The sequence below is a fragment of the Zalophus californianus genome, chromosome X (assembly GCF_009762305.2).
Source record: "Zalophus californianus isolate mZalCal1 chromosome X, mZalCal1.pri.v2, whole genome shotgun sequence".
Classification (NCBI taxonomy): Eukaryota; Metazoa; Chordata; class Mammalia; order Carnivora; family Otariidae; genus Zalophus; species Zalophus californianus.
The window spans coordinates 31,132,064-31,150,087 of NC_045612.1; the positions used below are offsets into that span (position 1 = coordinate 31,132,064).

Consider the following 18,024-nt stretch of genomic DNA (forward strand, 5'->3'; position numbering starts at 1 on the left):
CAGCAAGCCGCGTGTAGCCACCGGCCGAGTCCCCACACCTCAGTACTGAATGCCTCAGCCCCCCCCCCCCACCCGATCCCTGCTCGGAGCACCAGTCCAGGTTCCCAGCTCCTGCTTTGGGCGGTGAGGCCGGGTGGGTCCCCTGAGCAGGGTATGGGGGGACAGACACCCTGCCGTCCTGTTGCCTGTACTGGGGCAGGTAGAGACAGGCCCCAGGCCTGGATGAGTGAATTAGCACGCAGTCGCCCGGGGCAGGAGGGGAGGCTGGGGGAAGAGCGTGAGCAAGTGAAGATGGAAGACGAGGTGAGCGAAAACGGAAGGGGAGGTGGCTGCCCCCGGCTGGAAATGTCCGTGCCTCTCCCTGCAAGGCTCCCGCCTGTGCTGGCTCTGAAGATGCAGTTCTTGCCCGTTCGCGGCCGGGCCTCAGCTGCCTTCCTAGCTTTCCGGTGTGTGCTTGGTTTCTGCGCCTTACCCAAGGACCACTGCCATTATACAGTTTGAATCTGGTAAGAGCAAGGTGATAAATGGTGCCTTTGATTATTCTTCCGTTGGTTTAAGCATTCTTTTGATGCACTAAAAGGGCCACCTCTATAAAATGCATAAAATAAGCAGCCGTCTGTGTTATGAGCCATCAAACTGGAAAATGGGTGAATTCAAGCACAGTCTGCCAATGGACTCATTGTTGGACATTGGCTAATTGACGGAAATGAGCTGCGTTATTGGACATACACACTCTCACTTCATTAGTTCTCTGTGGCTGTGTCGGGGGCAGGCTGTGAACATAACCTTCGTGAAAAAGACCAAGGCTCTGGTAAACCCTGGGCAGAAGGGGAGCTCACTTTCTGGACTGTCCTACTGCCCTCAGCTCCTGGATCAATCTGGCCACCTGAGACTGAATCTCTCCTCATTTCATCCTCCACCTCAAGTCTCCAATACTTGGCAGTTGAGTTCCTTTTATAAGTAGGACTTCAAGAATGGCCTGCCTGTGGGGAGAAGGAGAAACTAAATAAAGAATAAAGTTCTCCTGAGATCCGAAGGTGCCCTTCTCCTTAGCTTTGGCTAAGTACACTGGATTCAAACACTTAAAAAAAAAATTGGGTTTCAAAGCTCTTGGTGTTTACTTGGTAGTAGATAGATGAGACAGAAGCAAACGAGGCATCCAGCTTTGCGACTCAAGAGTGAACGCCTACGAAGGCATGATCCAGGTATATTTGTGAAATAGGCAACATTTGTTCTCAGCATGCCTCAAGTCCCCCCTCCCCCGTTTCTAGCCCACGTCCTCGGGTCCCAGCCTCTCCTGCTGCCACTTGGACACGCAGGGTCATTTGTTCTCTGTCCTACCTCTAAATTAAGCTGGGGTTCCTATTCCTTAGCACTGGGCACCACTCCAGACCTGTCCTATACCTCAAATCAAATGGTTTTGTTCTAATCTCTCAGGACCCAACTTCAGAATGGGATATCCCCATAAGTGACATGTTTGAGGTTCTTTTTTTTTTTTTTTTTTAAGAGAGGTCTTCTGGAATTTGTTAACCTAGATCAGTGATTCTAATGGTAGATGTTTCGGGGTACTCAGGAGGGCGGTTTAAGAACTCCTGAGACTGTGGTACTCATTCCTTTGTATGGGATCGGCACGAGATTCACACAGGGGCTCCTGAGCAAGAACCATATGTATGTCTAGAAGCCTGCTAGCCACTGCTCTTCTGGTAGGTTCCCCCAAGTGGTGAGAGAAGTAATTCAAGAATAGTTCAGACAGGGGCACCTGGGTGGTGTAGTCGGTTAAGCGTCTGACTCTTGATTTCGGCTGCGGTCACCATCTCAGGGTTGTGAGGTGGAGCCCCATGTTGGCTTCCGCACTCAGCGCAGGGTCTGCTTGAGATTCTCTCTCTCCCTCTGCCCCTCCTGCTTGTGCTCTCTCTCTCTCAAATAAATAAATCTTTAAAAAACAAAAAGAATAGTTGAGACACTCAGAGATGCCGCTTTCTGGTTTTAGAACCTAGAGATGTAGTGCTGGTTTAGAACTTACTATCTACTTCTTGCCTCTCTACTTTTCTTCACCAGAAGAAACAGGTTAAAAACTGGATAAGAGAAACATGCTAATCACTGTAAGTCATTTGACCAAAGGTGATTTAATTGCACAAAAATTACACTGTTACCACACTATTACAAAGCCTGCTCAGAGAACTAATCTGAATAAAATCGAGGAGCAATTCTTAAATTAAAAAATGTGCTTAAATGAATGTTGACAGATGCAACAGTGTGATGAATCTCGAAGACAGTTGCTGAGAGAAAGAAGCCAGTTTCAAAGTTACCTACTGCATGTTTCCATGTATACGACATTCTCAAAACAATAAAACTATAGCAATGGAGAACACATCGGTGGTTGCCAGGGTTTTGGGGTGGGGGTGTATTACAACAAAAGGCTAGCACTAGGGAGCTTTGGGGGGATGAGGAACTGTTCTGTATCCTGATTGTAGTGGTGATTCCGTGAATCTATACCTGTGTTAAAATTCGTAGAACTGTACATACCAATAAGTCAACCTTCCTATATATTAATTTAAAACTAAATTAAGGGATAATTACTTTCCCCATTGGTTAGTCCTCTGCAAAATCAAGTTTACCCTCTAAAAAAAAAAGTCAAGTGATAAGCTCAAGATGCTCTAGGTCTGAAGAATAGGCATGAAAAGGCTGTTGGGGAAAAGATGATGATAACCCTCTGAGCTCCTCCTAAGGAAGTTGTTGAATCTAAGGAGAAGGTGAAGCATGTGTTTGAGTTGGTGGCTAGCCATGAAATGGGCTTTGTAGCCAATCATCTACAGCCTCTCATTCCCCCTCATAGTTTCTCCTGTGGTCAGAGCCAGCTGACTGATCGACAAGGGTTGGGGGTGGCTTTTCACTATACGGAGTTAACTTAAAGGCCCATTTAGGCCTCATATGTTGGCTTCACAGTGATCAGGCCAGTGATTCTGATTTTGGAAGGGCTAGAGTGAAACAGGCTGAGATCCCGTATTTTGGTTTCCTAGTGCCGCCCTCTGCTATGAAGATTTATATAGCAAATGCTTGCTTTTTCACAAAAGTGATTTTCAATTAAATCTGGTTACTGAGAATTTCCAGAAGGTGAACAATACCTCTTTGGATTATCAGAGGCCCCCTAAGGCGCTGCATACCCAGGTGTGGGGGGTCACTGCTTTTGTATAACTAGCCAGTCTCGTAGCCAGATGGCCAATGAGTTTAATGCCTACACAATGAGCCAGATTCCTTAATCCAGCTTCTGGAAACACATTTCAAGACCCTAATTTTTTGTCATTATCTTCTTTTTTTTAAATTAAACCTTTTATTTTGAGATCGTTGTAAATTCACATGCAATTGTAAGAAATAATCACAGTGAGATCCCGTGTATCCTTTACCCAGTTTCCCTTAGTGGTAGCATCTTATAAAACTGTAGTATAATGCCACAACCAAGATACAGACGTCACTACAACCCATCGATCTTGCGCAGATTTCCCCAGTGTTACTTGTAATCATTTGTTTGCGCCTATGTATTTAGTTCTATGCGAGTTTATCATGTGTAAGTTCATGGATCCACCAATGAAGTACAGAACTGTACTATCACCACAGGGATCCTTCCTGCTACTATTTGCAGCCACACCCACCTCCTATCTGCGCCATTCCCTAACCCCTGGCATCCACCATCCATGTCCCCATCCCTATACTTTTTGTCATTTCAAGAGTATTATCTAAACAATCATACAGTACGTAACCTTTTAAGATGGCTTTTCTCACTCAGTAAAACTCCCAGGAGATTTATTCAAATTATTGTGTGAACCATACCCCATTTCTTTTTATTGCTGAGTAGTATTCCATGGCATAGAAGGATGTACCACATATTATTTAACTATTAATCTGTTGAAGAACACATGTAGGGGCGCCTGGGTGGCTCAGTCAGTTAAGCATCTGACTTCAGCTCAGGTCATGATCTCAGGGTCCTGGGATCGAGTCCCCATCAGGCTCCCCGCTCAGCAGGGAGTCTGCTTGTCCCTCTGCCCCTCCCCCTTCTTGTGCTCTCTCTCTCTCTCTCTCTCTCTCTCTCTCAAATACATACATACATAAAAAGAATGAACTGGGGGGACATTAGTCTTTCCAATAAAGGCTTACTATATAGCTACAGTAATCAAGACAGTGTAGTAATAGTGGAGGGTAGACACATAGATCAGTGGAACAGAATAGAGCACCCAGAAATAAACCCAAATTTGTTCAACTGAATTTTGACAAAGGTAAAAGCAATTCAGTGAAGGAAGGATAGCCTTTTCAACAAATAGTGCAGGAGCAATTGACATCCATAGACAAAAAAAAAAAAAAAAACACAAAAAAGAACTTTGACCTAAACATCACACCTTATACAAACAATGAATTCAGAATGGATCACAGACTTAAAGTGTAAAGCTATAAAACTTGTAGGAAAAAAAAAAACACAGGAGAAAATCATGATCTAGGGCTCAGCAAAGAGTTCTTAGGCTTAACACCATAAGCATGATCCATAAAAGGAAAAAATATAATTGAACTTTATCAAAATTAAAAGTTTTGCTCTATGAAAGATCAAGCTACAGACTAGAAAAAATATTTGCAAACTGCATATCTGACCAAGGATTTGCATCTACAATATATAAAGAGCTCTCAAAACTCAATCCAATTAGAAAATGGGCAGAGGGCGCCTGGGTGGCTCAGTCAGTTGAGCATCCGACTCTTGGTTTTAGCCCAGATCATGATCTCATGACCTGGGATTGAGCCCCATGTCGGCTCCACGCTCAGTGGGGAGTCTGCTTCAGGATTCTCTCCCTCTCGCTCTGTGCCTCCTTCCACCGTGCTCTCTCTCTAAAATAACTAAATAAATCTTTAAAAAAAAAGAAAATGGGCAAAAGATATGAATAAACATTTCACTAAAGAGGATATACGGATGGCAAGTAACACATGAAAAGATGTTCAGCACCACCAGCCATCAGGAAAATGCAAATCAAAACCACCGTGAGATATTACTACACATATATCAGAATGACTAAAATAAAAAATAGTGACAACACCAAATGCTGGTGAGGATGTCAAGAAACTGGATATCTTCCCCCTAGAAGCAGACTCCCCACTGAGCAGGGAGCCCGACGTGGGGCTCGATCCCAGGACCCCGAGATCATGACCTGAGCCGAAGGCAGATACTTAACCGACTGAGCCACCCAGGCGCCCCCATTTTGCTAATATTTTGTTGAGGATTTTTGTGTCCATGTTCATGAGGGATACTGGTCTGTAGTTTGCTTTTTTTTTTTTTTTGTACTGTCTTTGTCTGGTTCTGATACCCATCTGGGACCCTGATGATATAAATGTTGGATCCCTTGTTATTTCCCACAGGTCTCTGAGGCTCTATTATTTTACCAGTCTATTTTCTCTCTGTCGTTCAGACTGAGTATATGCTATAGATATGTCCTCAAGTTCACTGATTCTATCCTCTGTCATCTGTCTATACTATGGGCCCAGCAAGTTTTTTTTTTTTTATTTCTGTTACTATATTTTTTCAGTTTTATAATTTCCCCATTTAGTTCTTTTTTATAACTTGTTTCTCTCTGCTGAGATTTTCCATTTTTTCCATTTGTTTCAAGAGACTTTGCAATTGTTTACTGAAGCATTTTTGTGATGGCTGCTTTAAAATGCTTGTCAGATAATTCTATCTTTTGATTCATCTCGCTATTGATGTCAGTTGACTGTCTTTCCTTATTCAAGCAGTGATTTTCTAGTTCTTAGTATGAGAGGTGATTTTTCATTGTATTTTGGCTATTATATCGGAAGACTATTTAAATCTTTTACTTTAGCGGGCAGTCACTCTAGGTTTAGCACACAGGTCCTGGCCTACTTTTGTAGGCTGTGATTTCAATGACAGTTTACTTCTCAGAGCTTTTGCCATGCTATTTCGGTCTGCTTGTTAATGTGGTGCTGACGGGGGCCCCCACTGGTCCGCACTGGTGCTGCCTAAGGGAGCTGAAGGTGCTCCATCAGGCTGGGTTGCCTGAGGCCTAGAGGTGGAAGAAGTGAGTCTGGAGTCTGTGGAAACAACCAATCTTCCCTGGTTTTGCTTGCTCTGGTGGAACCTCCCTTGCCCATGCTGTACAGCATCCCGGTGTCTCTCACAGGGAGAGGGCACTTCTCAGGACCACAGGCCCAAACAGGCTTCCTGGGCAAGAGTACTTGCTGTGGTCGGATTTGTCCTTGATGATGGTCTGGCTGCACCGTACCTTGTGGTAAGGGAAAGGAGTCTGACCTGGTGCCAGCCTGCCTAGCAGCCCGGGCGGCTGAGTGTCAGAGGGGCTCCCTGCTAGATTCCCTTTGCTGGAGTTGCCAGGCCCACTGGTATTGTCAGCAGGACTCCCTTTCAAACCCGAGGAAGAAGCGGCCTACCTGAGCCACCTCCTGTTGCCAGGCTGGGGGCTGGGAAATGCTGGGCCTGGTTCGGCTTCTTCTGTTGGGTAGGAGGTCATAGGTGCCTTGCTACTAGGATGCTCCTCCAGTCCTGGGGTCCCTAACCATTCTGCCTTCCTCTTTACGCCTTTTGGAATTCTTCTTCGGTTGCCTCTTGAATTATTTCTAGGATTTATAGTTATACTTAGCGGGGAGGAGCAAGGAGAAATGAGTCTATGCTGTCTTGTCCAGACTGAAAATAGAAGACCAATTTTGCACTGGTTTCTGCTGTTGCTTCTCCTAGGAATGACTCAGGCTTTCATCTGCCTCCCTTTTCTGGGAAAAGAAGCTCAGGTGGCTTTGCCTTGGTTAATATAGCAAGCTCCCAGGTTGTTGTTTTTTGTTTTTTTGTTTTTTTTGGTTTTTTTGGTGTGTGTATGTGTGTGCACGTATGCATGCGTGCACGAGAGAGAGAGAGACGGAGGGACACAGGGAGACAGAGGGAGACAGAGACAGAGACAGAGAGGAGAGAGGCTGGTAGAGATCAGCCCTAAAATAGAGTCTGTGGTAGAGTGGGGCAAACGCTCTGACAGGACATGGAGTTAGCCGTGGATCTGCCTTGCCTCTGAGATACTCCTATGCCACTAGATTCACAGGATCGTATTTTGAGGAGTCAGAACCACCAAAATTTGGTATTTCCAGATGGGACGGTGGCAGAAAATAAGATTTTGAAACACTCTCCTCCCTTTGTGTAAAACCTCAGGACATCAGTGTGTGGCATACTTTGTGCAGCCCTGGTCCTCAAGGAAAACAAGATGCCACTGGAGAATACTGCCCATTATGGTAGGCTGAAAATCATGAACCGCCCCCCCCCCAAAAACGTCCAACGTCCTAATCCTCGGGAACGGTGAATAGGTTACCTTACATAGTAGAAGGGACTTCGCAGGTGTGATTACATTAAGGATACTGAGATGGGGCGATGGTCCTGGACTATCCAGCTGGGTCTGATCAAATGCCAGAGTTCATATAAGAGAGAGGGGCAGGAGGGTGGGAGTCCGAGAAGGCAATGTGACTCTGGAAGCAGAGGTCAGAGAGTGTGAGAGAGATTTGAAGATGCTCTGCACTGGCTCTGAGGATGGAGGAGGGGGGCATGAGCCAAGGAATGTAGGTCAGCAACAACGGGAGACGGACAGAGGACAGGTGACACAATCGGGGTGGGGGGTCAGGGGTATTGCGGGCTAGGACAAGCGTAGCTGCTGCTAAAAGCAGGAGACTCTCCTGTCTGGGAAGGTGAAACCCGAGAGGAGACTGGCTCGGAGACGAGACCACTGCTGTCCAATAGGACCATCTGTGATAACGGAAACGTTCTATGTCCGCTCTCTCCAGGAGGGTAGCCCCTCGCCACACGTGACTACTGAGAGCTTGAAATGTGGCCACTACTTCTGAGGCACTGAATTTGTAATTTGATTTACTCATTTAATTTCTATTTGAGTTGTAGAAGCCACATGGAGCTAGTGGTTGCTGTATTAAACAGGGCAGGTCCCTACCACTAAAAAGAGTGTGGGTAGGGGCGCCTGGGTGGCTCAGTCCTTAAGCGTCTGCCTTCGGCTCAGGTCATGATCCCGGGGTCCTGGGATCGAGCCCCGCGTTGGGCTCCCCGCTCGGCGGGAAGCCTGCTTCTCCCTCTCCCACTCCCTCTGCTTGTGTTCCCTCTCTCGCTGTGTCTCTCTCTGTCAAACAAATAAATAAAATCTTTATTTAAAAAAAGTGTGGGTAAGGTGAACACAAACTTATTCACTGACATTCTTCAATGCCGGAAAACTCGCCCACCCAAAATAGCTTGTATCAAATTAAAGAGGCACCAACCCTTCTCTGGAGATAAGATTCCTCATAACCTCTACCATAATGTAACCACAAATCTAAAAGAGAAAAAAGCCCATCTAAATAGCAGGTAAAATTGCTATCATGAAACCCAGAAACTTCACAGGAGATGCATGAGGTCAGTCCCTGGCCAGAAACCTGTGTATTAGAAGAACCTAGACTAACGCTGATCGCAGTCTCTGACACCAAAACGAGTAAAGCTGGAAGTTGAAGCAGATGGAATTTCAAAAGCACAGAAATCTGGGACCCATTTAATGGAGAAAGACATATTCCTACATGCCTCAGAGGTCCAGGGCAAAAGCAGATGGTCAGAATGACCGCTCTGAGTCCCAAAACAAGGTCATACTATGTTCTGAATCATCTGAAAAGACAAGGCAGTGAACGATGCAATCTTAGAAAGGAAGGAAGGAAGGAAAGGAGGGAAGGAAGAAAGGAAAGAAGGAGGGAAGAAACGAACTCAACAGAGGAAATGGGTAAGTGCGAAACAAGACAAAAAAAAACTAGCTCTCTGCTCTCCTGCAAAACCTGCTTTTAGGGTCTGGCACTACGCTGTAGTCAACACTGCAGTTCCTCGTCACTGTCACTTACCAGAACCGATATGTGCCAGGGTTGGTAACTCACTTCAAGTACCCTCTCACCATGAACCAGCAACACCGTTCTTCAGCTCATCCTCCTGCCTTACCTGCCTCGCAACTTCCAAATCTGGATCGGTGCGGTCATCCAGCACGGCCGTTCCCACCTCCAGGCTGCTGCGCCCTGGGGGAGGACATAACACAGTGGTAATAGACGGGATCGTCTCGAAAAGAGTGGTCTCTGAAATATTACACAGCAGTTCAGCGATCGATACGTGCCAATATGGAAAAACATTCAAGGCGCGTTACATCAAGGCGTCATCAAAAGGGTAGACACTGACAAGCGTTTGTGACGATGCGGAGCAGCTGGGACCTTCAGAGACTACTGGTGGGGGTGTAAAATGACTGGAGGTTACAGTGACTTTGGAAGACAGTCCGGCAGTTCTTCAAAATGTCAACCATAGATTATCACATGGCCTGGCAATTCCACTCCTAGGTAGACACTCGAGGGACATGAGAATGTGTGTCCATACAGACCCTTGTCATCGAGTGTCCGTAACGATGTTATTCACAATAGCCAAAAGTGGGAAACAACCCAGTGTCCACCAACTGATAAATGGCTAAACCCAGTGTGGTCTATGCGTATGATAGAATATTACTTGGCAATAAAAAGAAAGGACGTGCTGGTTTAGGCTACAACACAAAGGACCCTTGAAAACGTGGTGCTCAGTGAAAGAAGCCGGTCACAAAAGACCACAGAGGATATGCTCCTGTTTATCTGAAAGCCCAGAAGAGGCAAATCTGTAGAAACAGAAAGGAGATCAGTGGTCGCTTCGGGTTGGGGGGAGGGGGCAGGTGATAAGGGAGTGATCCTTCTAAAGGAAACAGGGTTTCTTTCCGAGGCGATGAAAACGTTCTAAAAATGGACTATGGCGGTGGTTGCACAGATCTGTGAATATAGTACAAAACCACTGAATTGTACACTTTAAATGTGTGAATTGTATGGTATGTGAATTGTAGCTCAATAAAGCTGTTATTTTTTTTTAAGAAAGCAAGTGAAAGAATAATGCATGTACTATGAGCTCATTTATATAAAAACAAAAAAACCTACATATGCATGTCATATAAACATTTGTGAATGTATGTAAATACATAGAAGATGATTTGGAAGGATACCCACCCATCTGTTAGCATTGGTTACTTCTGGAGAGGGAAGCGGGGCTGGCTTCTGTAACATCACACTTCCCTGTTCCTCCTCCTACCACTCTGGCTGTTTCTTCAAGTCGCTTCTGTAGGCATCCCTTCCTCTGCCCACCCCCTTTAGAATCTCCTTTTACTCTTCAGGCTCTCCTTGAAGTGATGCTAAGACCATAACCTCTCTCGTGGCCTCAACAACCTCCACCCTAGCTGGAGGATGGCTCACTCATTCTGCAAATATTCACCGAGCACCGGCCAGGTACTGGGCTAGGACCTTTGATTCCTTCCTCCCCCTCCTCTCCCATCCCTCAGCCCGCAAATTCTGCCAGTCTGATCCCTGATTAACATGTCCACCTCTCGCCCCTCCTTCTCTCCTTGGCCTTGGCCTCCCACGTAATCCCAGCCACTGCTGTCTCTCCTGGATCAAGGCAACAGTCTCCGCCCTGGTCTCCTGGCTTGTAAAGGCCATTCTCCATACGACAGCCAGAGCCAACTTTTAAAAATGGAAATCATGTCACATCCATCTCCCTGCTTCAAAACCCTCCAAGAGCTTTCATTGCACTGCGTATAATATCTAAGCTCTTTACTTTGACCTAGTAAGATAGAGCCCTTGCCTAAATCTCTAATCCTAGCCCATCCTGTTATCCTTTTTTGCTAGGCTCCTATAATTTCTCCCCTCTTGAGGGTCTTTGCACCTGCCTAAAATGTTCTCCCATCATCCACGTCTCAGCTCCAACATCAGCTCCTCAGAGAGGCCTTCCCTGATCATCCCGACTAAGTAGGCCCTGACCTTGGCCAGTGTCTCATCACGTCACCCTGTTTTATTATCTCCCTTACTATCATCTGAAATCATGTTTCATTTATCAGTTTGTTTATTACACATCTTCCCCACCCCTCAAATACAAACTCCATGAGCGTGGTGCCTCTCTGTTCCTTGCTCCTACTGAATCTCTAGCATTCGGCACAGTACCTAGCAGGTGCTTGATGAATCTTTGCAGAATGAATGACTCAGGGAATGGATGCTTGAAGCCATGGGAAATGTATGGTCTTAGCATCACTTCAAGGACAGCCTGAAGAGTAGAACGAGATTCTAAAGGGGTGGCCAGAGGAAGGGATGCCTACAAAAGTGACCTGAAGAAACAACCAGAGCATGTGACCCCTAGGTTTGGGGGCTTGAGCAACTAGATAGATGGTGGGTACCATTCACTACGTCTGGAAGACGGGGAGGAGTGAGTGGGGGTGGGGATGGATTTAAGAACAGGGGTTTGCACATATTAAATTTGAGATGTGTGTTAGTCATCCAACTGGAGATCCTAAGTAGCTGGCTGTATATAGAAGTCTAGGCATTAGTCAGGTGGTCAGGGGTAGAGAGGGGAAATTTGAAAACTGAAATTCATCAGCCTAAAGACGGCGTGGAAAACAATGGGAATCACCTTGGAAGAAAGTGGAGAAAGAGCAATAAGAGGGCCTGACACAGAATTCTAAGGTCCCTGAGTTCCAGAACCACTACCAGACTGTCTTACATAAACCCAATGTGTCCCGAAATGACCGCATAGATGTCCGCTCTCCAAAAGTGGTCCTCCTTCCGTATCCTCTATCCCTTCTTCGTCAGTCGATCGGCTCTCTTAACATCTCCAGTGCCATTTCCCACCTTTCTGTCCCTGCAATAGGTCCTTCGGTCCCTCGATCTCATCATCTCATGCCTGGAATACCACAATCGTCTCTTAGCCGGTAGCTCCGCCGCCAGTCTTGACCCTCACTGCTGCCACCGGGGTCCCTTTAAAGTGCCCCGATCGTGGTACCAGCATATAGTAATCACATCAGCCAATATTTATCAAGTGCTCATCAGTGCCAAGTAAGTCCGTAAGTGCTTTACACGTATTGATTCTTTACAACAATCCGAAAGATCGGTACTATTATTATGCCCCACTGACAAATAAGGAAATAGAGACAGCGAGGGTTAAGTAACTTGCCCAAGGTCACACAGCTAGTAAGTAGTGGATACAAGCCCAGAGTCTGTGCTTGTAAGCACTAGTCTCGCAGTATAGATTCAGTAAATAAATGCCTGTTCAATGGATGGGAAATGGGGCCTGTGGGGCCTGTGACTTTTTTCGTGTTATTATTCTGACCTTGACTATTTCATCTTTTCTTTCATTTTTCAAATCCCATTTCGTGCAAAGCTCAGACACAATAAAGTTCCAAAATCAAATAACAGATCTTTTGCCGGGGTGCTCAAGGGAGTCAATCGGGGCACAGGCCATTATCCTCACGCCTTGAGGCACTGGCAAGGTAGGGCTGATTTATCGGTGTCCGGTGACTAGGGCCAAGGCACAGGAAAATAAGATGTCATAAGGTAAACCTCATGACACCTTGACACAAGGCATCGCCCCTGCAGCCATTTCCGGGGAGCTCCGTGGATGCCAGGCACCTGGTGACGAGGTCCACACGCATTCAGTGCCTCCGGTAGCCCTCTGCACGGTCAGCGCGGCTCTGCTCTCCATCTCCCAGGTGGGACAACGGGCTCACAGAGGGGACGTAACTTGACCCAGGTTGCAGAGGTAGTCAGCAGCCAACCAACCGGGACGAATGCCAGGGGCGGCCGTGAACTGCTGTGGCAGCCGGCTTCTGGTCACCTGGGGTTCCCACCCCCCACCCCCGTCATCCGGAGCCGCAACCCTCCCCCCCGCCCCATAGCCCCTAGCCACGTGCGGCTCGGGACACTTAAATTCAAAGAAAATTAAATTAAAAAAATCTAGTGCCTCGCAATGAATCATGGAACACTACATCACAAACTAATGATGTAATGTATGGTGATTAACATAATAAAAAAATTTATTTTTTTTATTTTTTTTTAAAGATTTTATTTATTTATTTGACAGAGACAGAGACAGAGAGAGCAGGAACACAAGCAGCGGGAGTGGGAGAGGGAAAAGCAGCCTTCCTGCTGAGCAGGGAGCCCGATGCGGGGCTCGATCCCAGGACCCTGGGACCATGACCTGAGCCGAAGGCAGGCGCTTAACGACTGAGCCACCCAGGTGCCCCATAATAAAAAAATTTTAAAAAAATCCAGTGCCTCGGTCACACTAGTCACATTTCAAGCGCTCGGAAGCCGCAGGTGGCTGCTGCCGGCCCTGTGAAAGAGCGGCGACAAAGCCCATTTCCCACCTGACGGGGCATTTTCTAGGACAGCGCACTCTCTCTGATGCGGCCGAAGCCTTCTCTCCGCTCTGCCAGTTGGGCTCCTCTCACTTCAGGGTCCTGGGGCAACTCAGAGACATACGCTAAGGTAATAACTTTCACAATTGCCCACCCCCCCCCACCCCCCCCCGTCCCCATCGTTCACCTCCTTGGCAATGTCACCCTTTCCATCCGCTGCTTGCAGTTCGTCCTCAGCCCCATTCCGTTGGCCCCCTCCTCTCTCTGGTTCCGGGAATGCAGAGCTCCGGTGGTGGTTCACTCTCATGCTGCCTCCCACCCGGATGATTGGGGTGGGGGTCAGCCCCTTTGGGGCCACAGGCTGGAAGGTCCCCAAGAAGCAGAGACCCTGGCCGGCCGTCTGCAGCCACGCCCTGCCTCGCCACCTGCTGCCGGCTCCGCTCTCCTGGGGGAGGCCTCGCCCCAACCCGGGCCCAGCTGGTGGCCACTAGGACGCCGATATGATTTTGGAGCTGGTAAAAAAGACCCAGAACCTTTTTTTAAAATCCCAAGTTACCCGATGTAAATGAAAAGTGATAGGATGCTAGAAGGCAGGCAGGTTATTATCTGCTCTGCACACAGGGATGAGGGGGGAAGAAAGGAGACAAAGTACCCCCAGGGATAGCGGAGCTAACCAAGATACACCACTCCCTCACCCGTGGTCATGGAGGATGGATGTGGCGGGTTATTAAAGCCAGCCGATAATCCAAAAGGCGCTCAAATACATGATGTGACCCATCCACGCCCTTCCTCGGAACCCCGGCAGATTTATGCCTCTGATTAACTCTTCTCAGCTTGACATTAAAACGAGTATATATTTTCCAAGCCGATTCCAGCCAACGGCTAGAGGAGGTGGGCAAGAGCGTGCGGACTGGGAAGGGTAGAGTCTACAGTGATCGAGTCACCATAGAAAATCTCTGTGTGGGTATTTGAGAGTCACCTGCACACACTGTCCAAAGAGGGGTTCTGCCTGTCAAGGTGACTAAAGAGTTGAGCCCCCTAAGACTTTTCCTGGAGGCCCACACCAAAGGTATATGAAGGAGTCAAGCCTGGGGTCTCCAGCTGAATGTCTCTCAGTCCATAATGAGTCCAGACGCATGGTATAAGGTGGCCAAAATCAGAGACACCCCCCCCCCCGCCCCGATGATTTCCAGAAGATTCTGAGGCAGAAGCGACTTTGGTGCAGTTCGTGCCATTTAACAATGAGCTGTGGCAGGGAAAGGCAGGCTGAGCAGGCTCTGCCCCCCTCCCCCGTCCCTGGGATGTGTGGGGCACGCTACCTCTGAGAACACAGCTGTAAAATGGGGACAGTAAGCAACACTCAGGGCTCTGATGCAGTCATGCTCGAAGTGCTTAGAGCAGAGTGATAATGGAGCATGGGAAGGACCAGGGGGCAGAAGACAGAATCCACGTTCCTGAAAGCAAGAGTACTCGCTGGAGACATGTATTGGTTTCTGTCTTCCCTCTGAAGGGGAGAAAGTAGGTCAACACACTCAAAGAACTGTGACCAGAAACAGTGGGTCTGAGAGGGAGTCATTCGCTGAGCCCCTGCCAAGATGAAGCAGTGAGGGACACGCCTTTCATTTTAGGCCATTTGGCTGAGGTCACTTGGCTTCGGGAAAGGTCAGGCTGTTGACCCCCTGGTGTGTATTCCCTGCAGGCCCTGGGAGCTGGGTGCAGGGGGAGGCTCGCATTTTGAAACCAACATCTCAATGCTTGGCAGGCGTGAGCTGGCAAGCACAGGAATGTTTATGAGCAAACTGTGTGCCTACTTTGGCGCTCAGACAAGGTGGACAAGGCTCGGGGCAGCTTGGCTAAATATAGACAGCACAGGGGGGCCTAAGGAGCAGGAGAGCGAGGTTTCATTTCCAGGTCTCGCAGTTAACCTTGGGGCAAACTCCCCGAGTGTCTTTCTTCCATATACTGATTTGTTCTTAGGGAGGCAGGGTTCTTGAATAAGCTTTCCCGGGCCTGGAGATGGGTTCATGCTGGGTCTACTGTGTTTTCTTGCCTCGTCTTCCCTCAAAAGATCCAAGTCTGGGGAAGAGACTGGTTGTGACCCCGTGGAAGGGGATGCAGCTGATATTCTTCTGGAACCAGCAAAGTCACGGTGACCCACTGGGAGCCGCAAGTCCTCTTGGACTAACCAAGGTTGTTGCCTACCCAGAGCCAGAAGGAGGCTACCTGACCCCTGGCATGAAGGCTGAGGTGGCAGCGAAGGATACAGAAGCGCCCAATCAGAGCTCCTGCTGCCTAACGTCCGGCCCTCAGGTAAGCAGTATGAAATGCAAGAATTTAGTTTTAGCAGTTTTAGCAGAAAATTCAGAAAGCAAGGCGCCTGGGTGGCTCCGTCGGTGCAGTGTCTGCTTCGGCTCAGGTCATGATCCCAGGGTCCTGGGATCGAGCCCCGCGTTGGGCTCCCTGCTCGGGCAGGAGCCTGCTTCTCCCTCTCCCACTCCCCCTGCTTGTGTTCCCTCTCTCGCTGTCTCTCTCTCAAATAAATAAATAAAATCTAAAAAAAACAAAAAACAACAAAAAAACCCGAACATTCAGAAAGTAGGCAGTTCCTGCCCTTTGTAACTGTCCACATGCCCTTCCTGTCCTCAGCCAGATTCCACTTGCACAGAAGCAGGGAACCCAGACCAAGGCAGCTGCTTGCCAGTCTGTAGTTAGGTGGCAGTGTTCTGAGGAAAAACCTGGACTAGTCAGGGAGCCCGAGAAGCCGAGCCCAAGGAAACGATTTAGTATTTCCTGCCTCAAGACTCTTGGCCCTACTCCCATGCCTGGACACTTCCACTAGAAGTCAGAGAGTGTTTCCCTGTGTGGCAGGAATATCTGGCAGGAGCTCCTCTTGTTTTCTGGTTGCAATATTGATAAGTGTGCTTTTTATAAAATTTCGACCGTAAAGGAAAATGTAAAGTAGAAAATAAGAATCACTCTACTACCACCACCTAAATATTAGTACTATTAACAGCTTTTCTGGAAATGCAAGTGTCCAGGCCTGGATTCAGGCCTTGGCCCTGTTGCTTGGGTAAGTTACAGAACCTTTCTGAACCTCAGTTTTCTCATCTGTAAAATGAGATACTACTCACTAAAAAAATGAGATACTACTAGACTAAATAAATTACCCAAGTGTTGCAAGGATGAGAGAATTCAGGTAAAGAGGTTTAGGAGTCCCCGGCAAATAGTAAGTGATCAATAAATGTTGGCCACCACCACCATCATCATCATCATCACCATTCTCTGTGTCTATGTTCCAAACCATCATATTGATGGCTGCATACTATTTCATTTGGGGATGGTACTACTTCCCCACTGGTCAACATTCCTCCTGCTTCCAAGACGTCGCTATTACAAAGCTGCTGTAAGAACATCCTTGCACGTTTATTTTCTTGAACATCTCCGATCATTTATTTCCTCAACATAAAATTCCTAGAACTCAGGTCATGAGGTAAAAAACAAGTGTGAATATTTTTAAGGCCCTTGTTCTGGACCACAAAATGGCTTACTAGAAAAATCGTACTCATTTACATGGCTACCAGTAGGGCACGTAAGTACCCGTCTCTTCATATTTTCGCCAACACTGAATAAGAACATCTTTTTAAGTCTTTGCCAATTTGATAGGGGGAAAAATGGTGTTTTGTTTTCATTCGTATGATTTTGATTATAAGAAATGATACATGTTTTATGCTCTGGGTTAAACTTATACAAGAACTCACTTGTTCCCAGAGACAAAAATCTGTAACAAAGTCTTAAGAGATGCTAAAATGAAAACACACAGAGACATCTGCACAAAAATAATTCACATTTGAGTAGTTGATATGCTCATTTTTTAACCATTTTTAATTGCAAAATACAACATATAGAAAACCGTAGATCTTGATAAGGGTATTATAAAGTAAATACCTTTTTATTATCATCTCCATCAAGAAATAGAACTTCACCAGCTGCTTCAGAAGCCTGATGCATATAGCCCAATCCTAAAATTAACCACTAGGCTGATTTTTACGGGAATCTCTTCCTTGCTTTTGTTTATAGTTTTATATCACCCAATTACCACTTTTAATGCTGCAGTTTAGTTTTGCATTTTTAAAATATTTTAAAAGTCTCGGGGTACCTGGGTGGCTCAGTCATTAAGCGTCTGCCTTTGGCTCAGGTCATGATCCCAGGGTCCTGGGATCGAGCCCCGCATCGGGCTCCCTGCTCCGCGGGAAGCCTGCTTCTCCCTCTCCCACTCCCCCTGCTTGTGTTCCCTCTCTCGCTGTGTCTCTCTCTGTCAAATAAATAAATAAAATCTTTTAAAAAAAATAAAATATTTTAAAAAGTCTTTTTCACGCTGCAGTTTAGTTTTGCCTTTTTAAAATCTTTTAAGTCTCTTTCAATTTAGTAACTGATACACTGGTAGTAAAAATTACACTGGATTATAATAGCATACAACTTAAAGAAGCAGATGCTCGTTTTTTTTTAATGGTGCTTTACAAACACATAAAACATAAACAATTTTCCCCAGGCATATGACTAAATAAATTACTCTGCCTCAAACTTGGCATGTCACTTTGATACAGTTACATGTATTGGTTCGGTTTTGAAGCAATACCTCCAATGTCCGTATAATTTTAACATTTTCCATTCAAGCTTCAAGGTCGGTTACGAGTCAGGATTCTGATTTTCTTTTCTTTTTTTTTTTTAAGATTTTATTTATTTGACAGAGAGGGAGAGAGAGAATACAAGCGGGGGGAGCGGT

At 46.7% G+C, this 18,024-nt stretch overlaps 1 long non-coding RNA gene across 1 annotated transcript in view; it reads right to left on the minus strand.

The window, feature by feature from the left end:
* Positions 1 to 18,024, minus strand: part of LOC113931129 — an 85,883-nt gene that overhangs the window by 41,580 nt on the left and 26,279 nt on the right. The window contains exon 3 of the long non-coding RNA XR_003522696.1: positions 8,905 to 9,072. This is a non-coding gene — a long non-coding RNA (uncharacterized LOC113931129). The remainder of the gene's footprint in view (positions 1 to 8,904; positions 9,073 to 18,024) is intronic.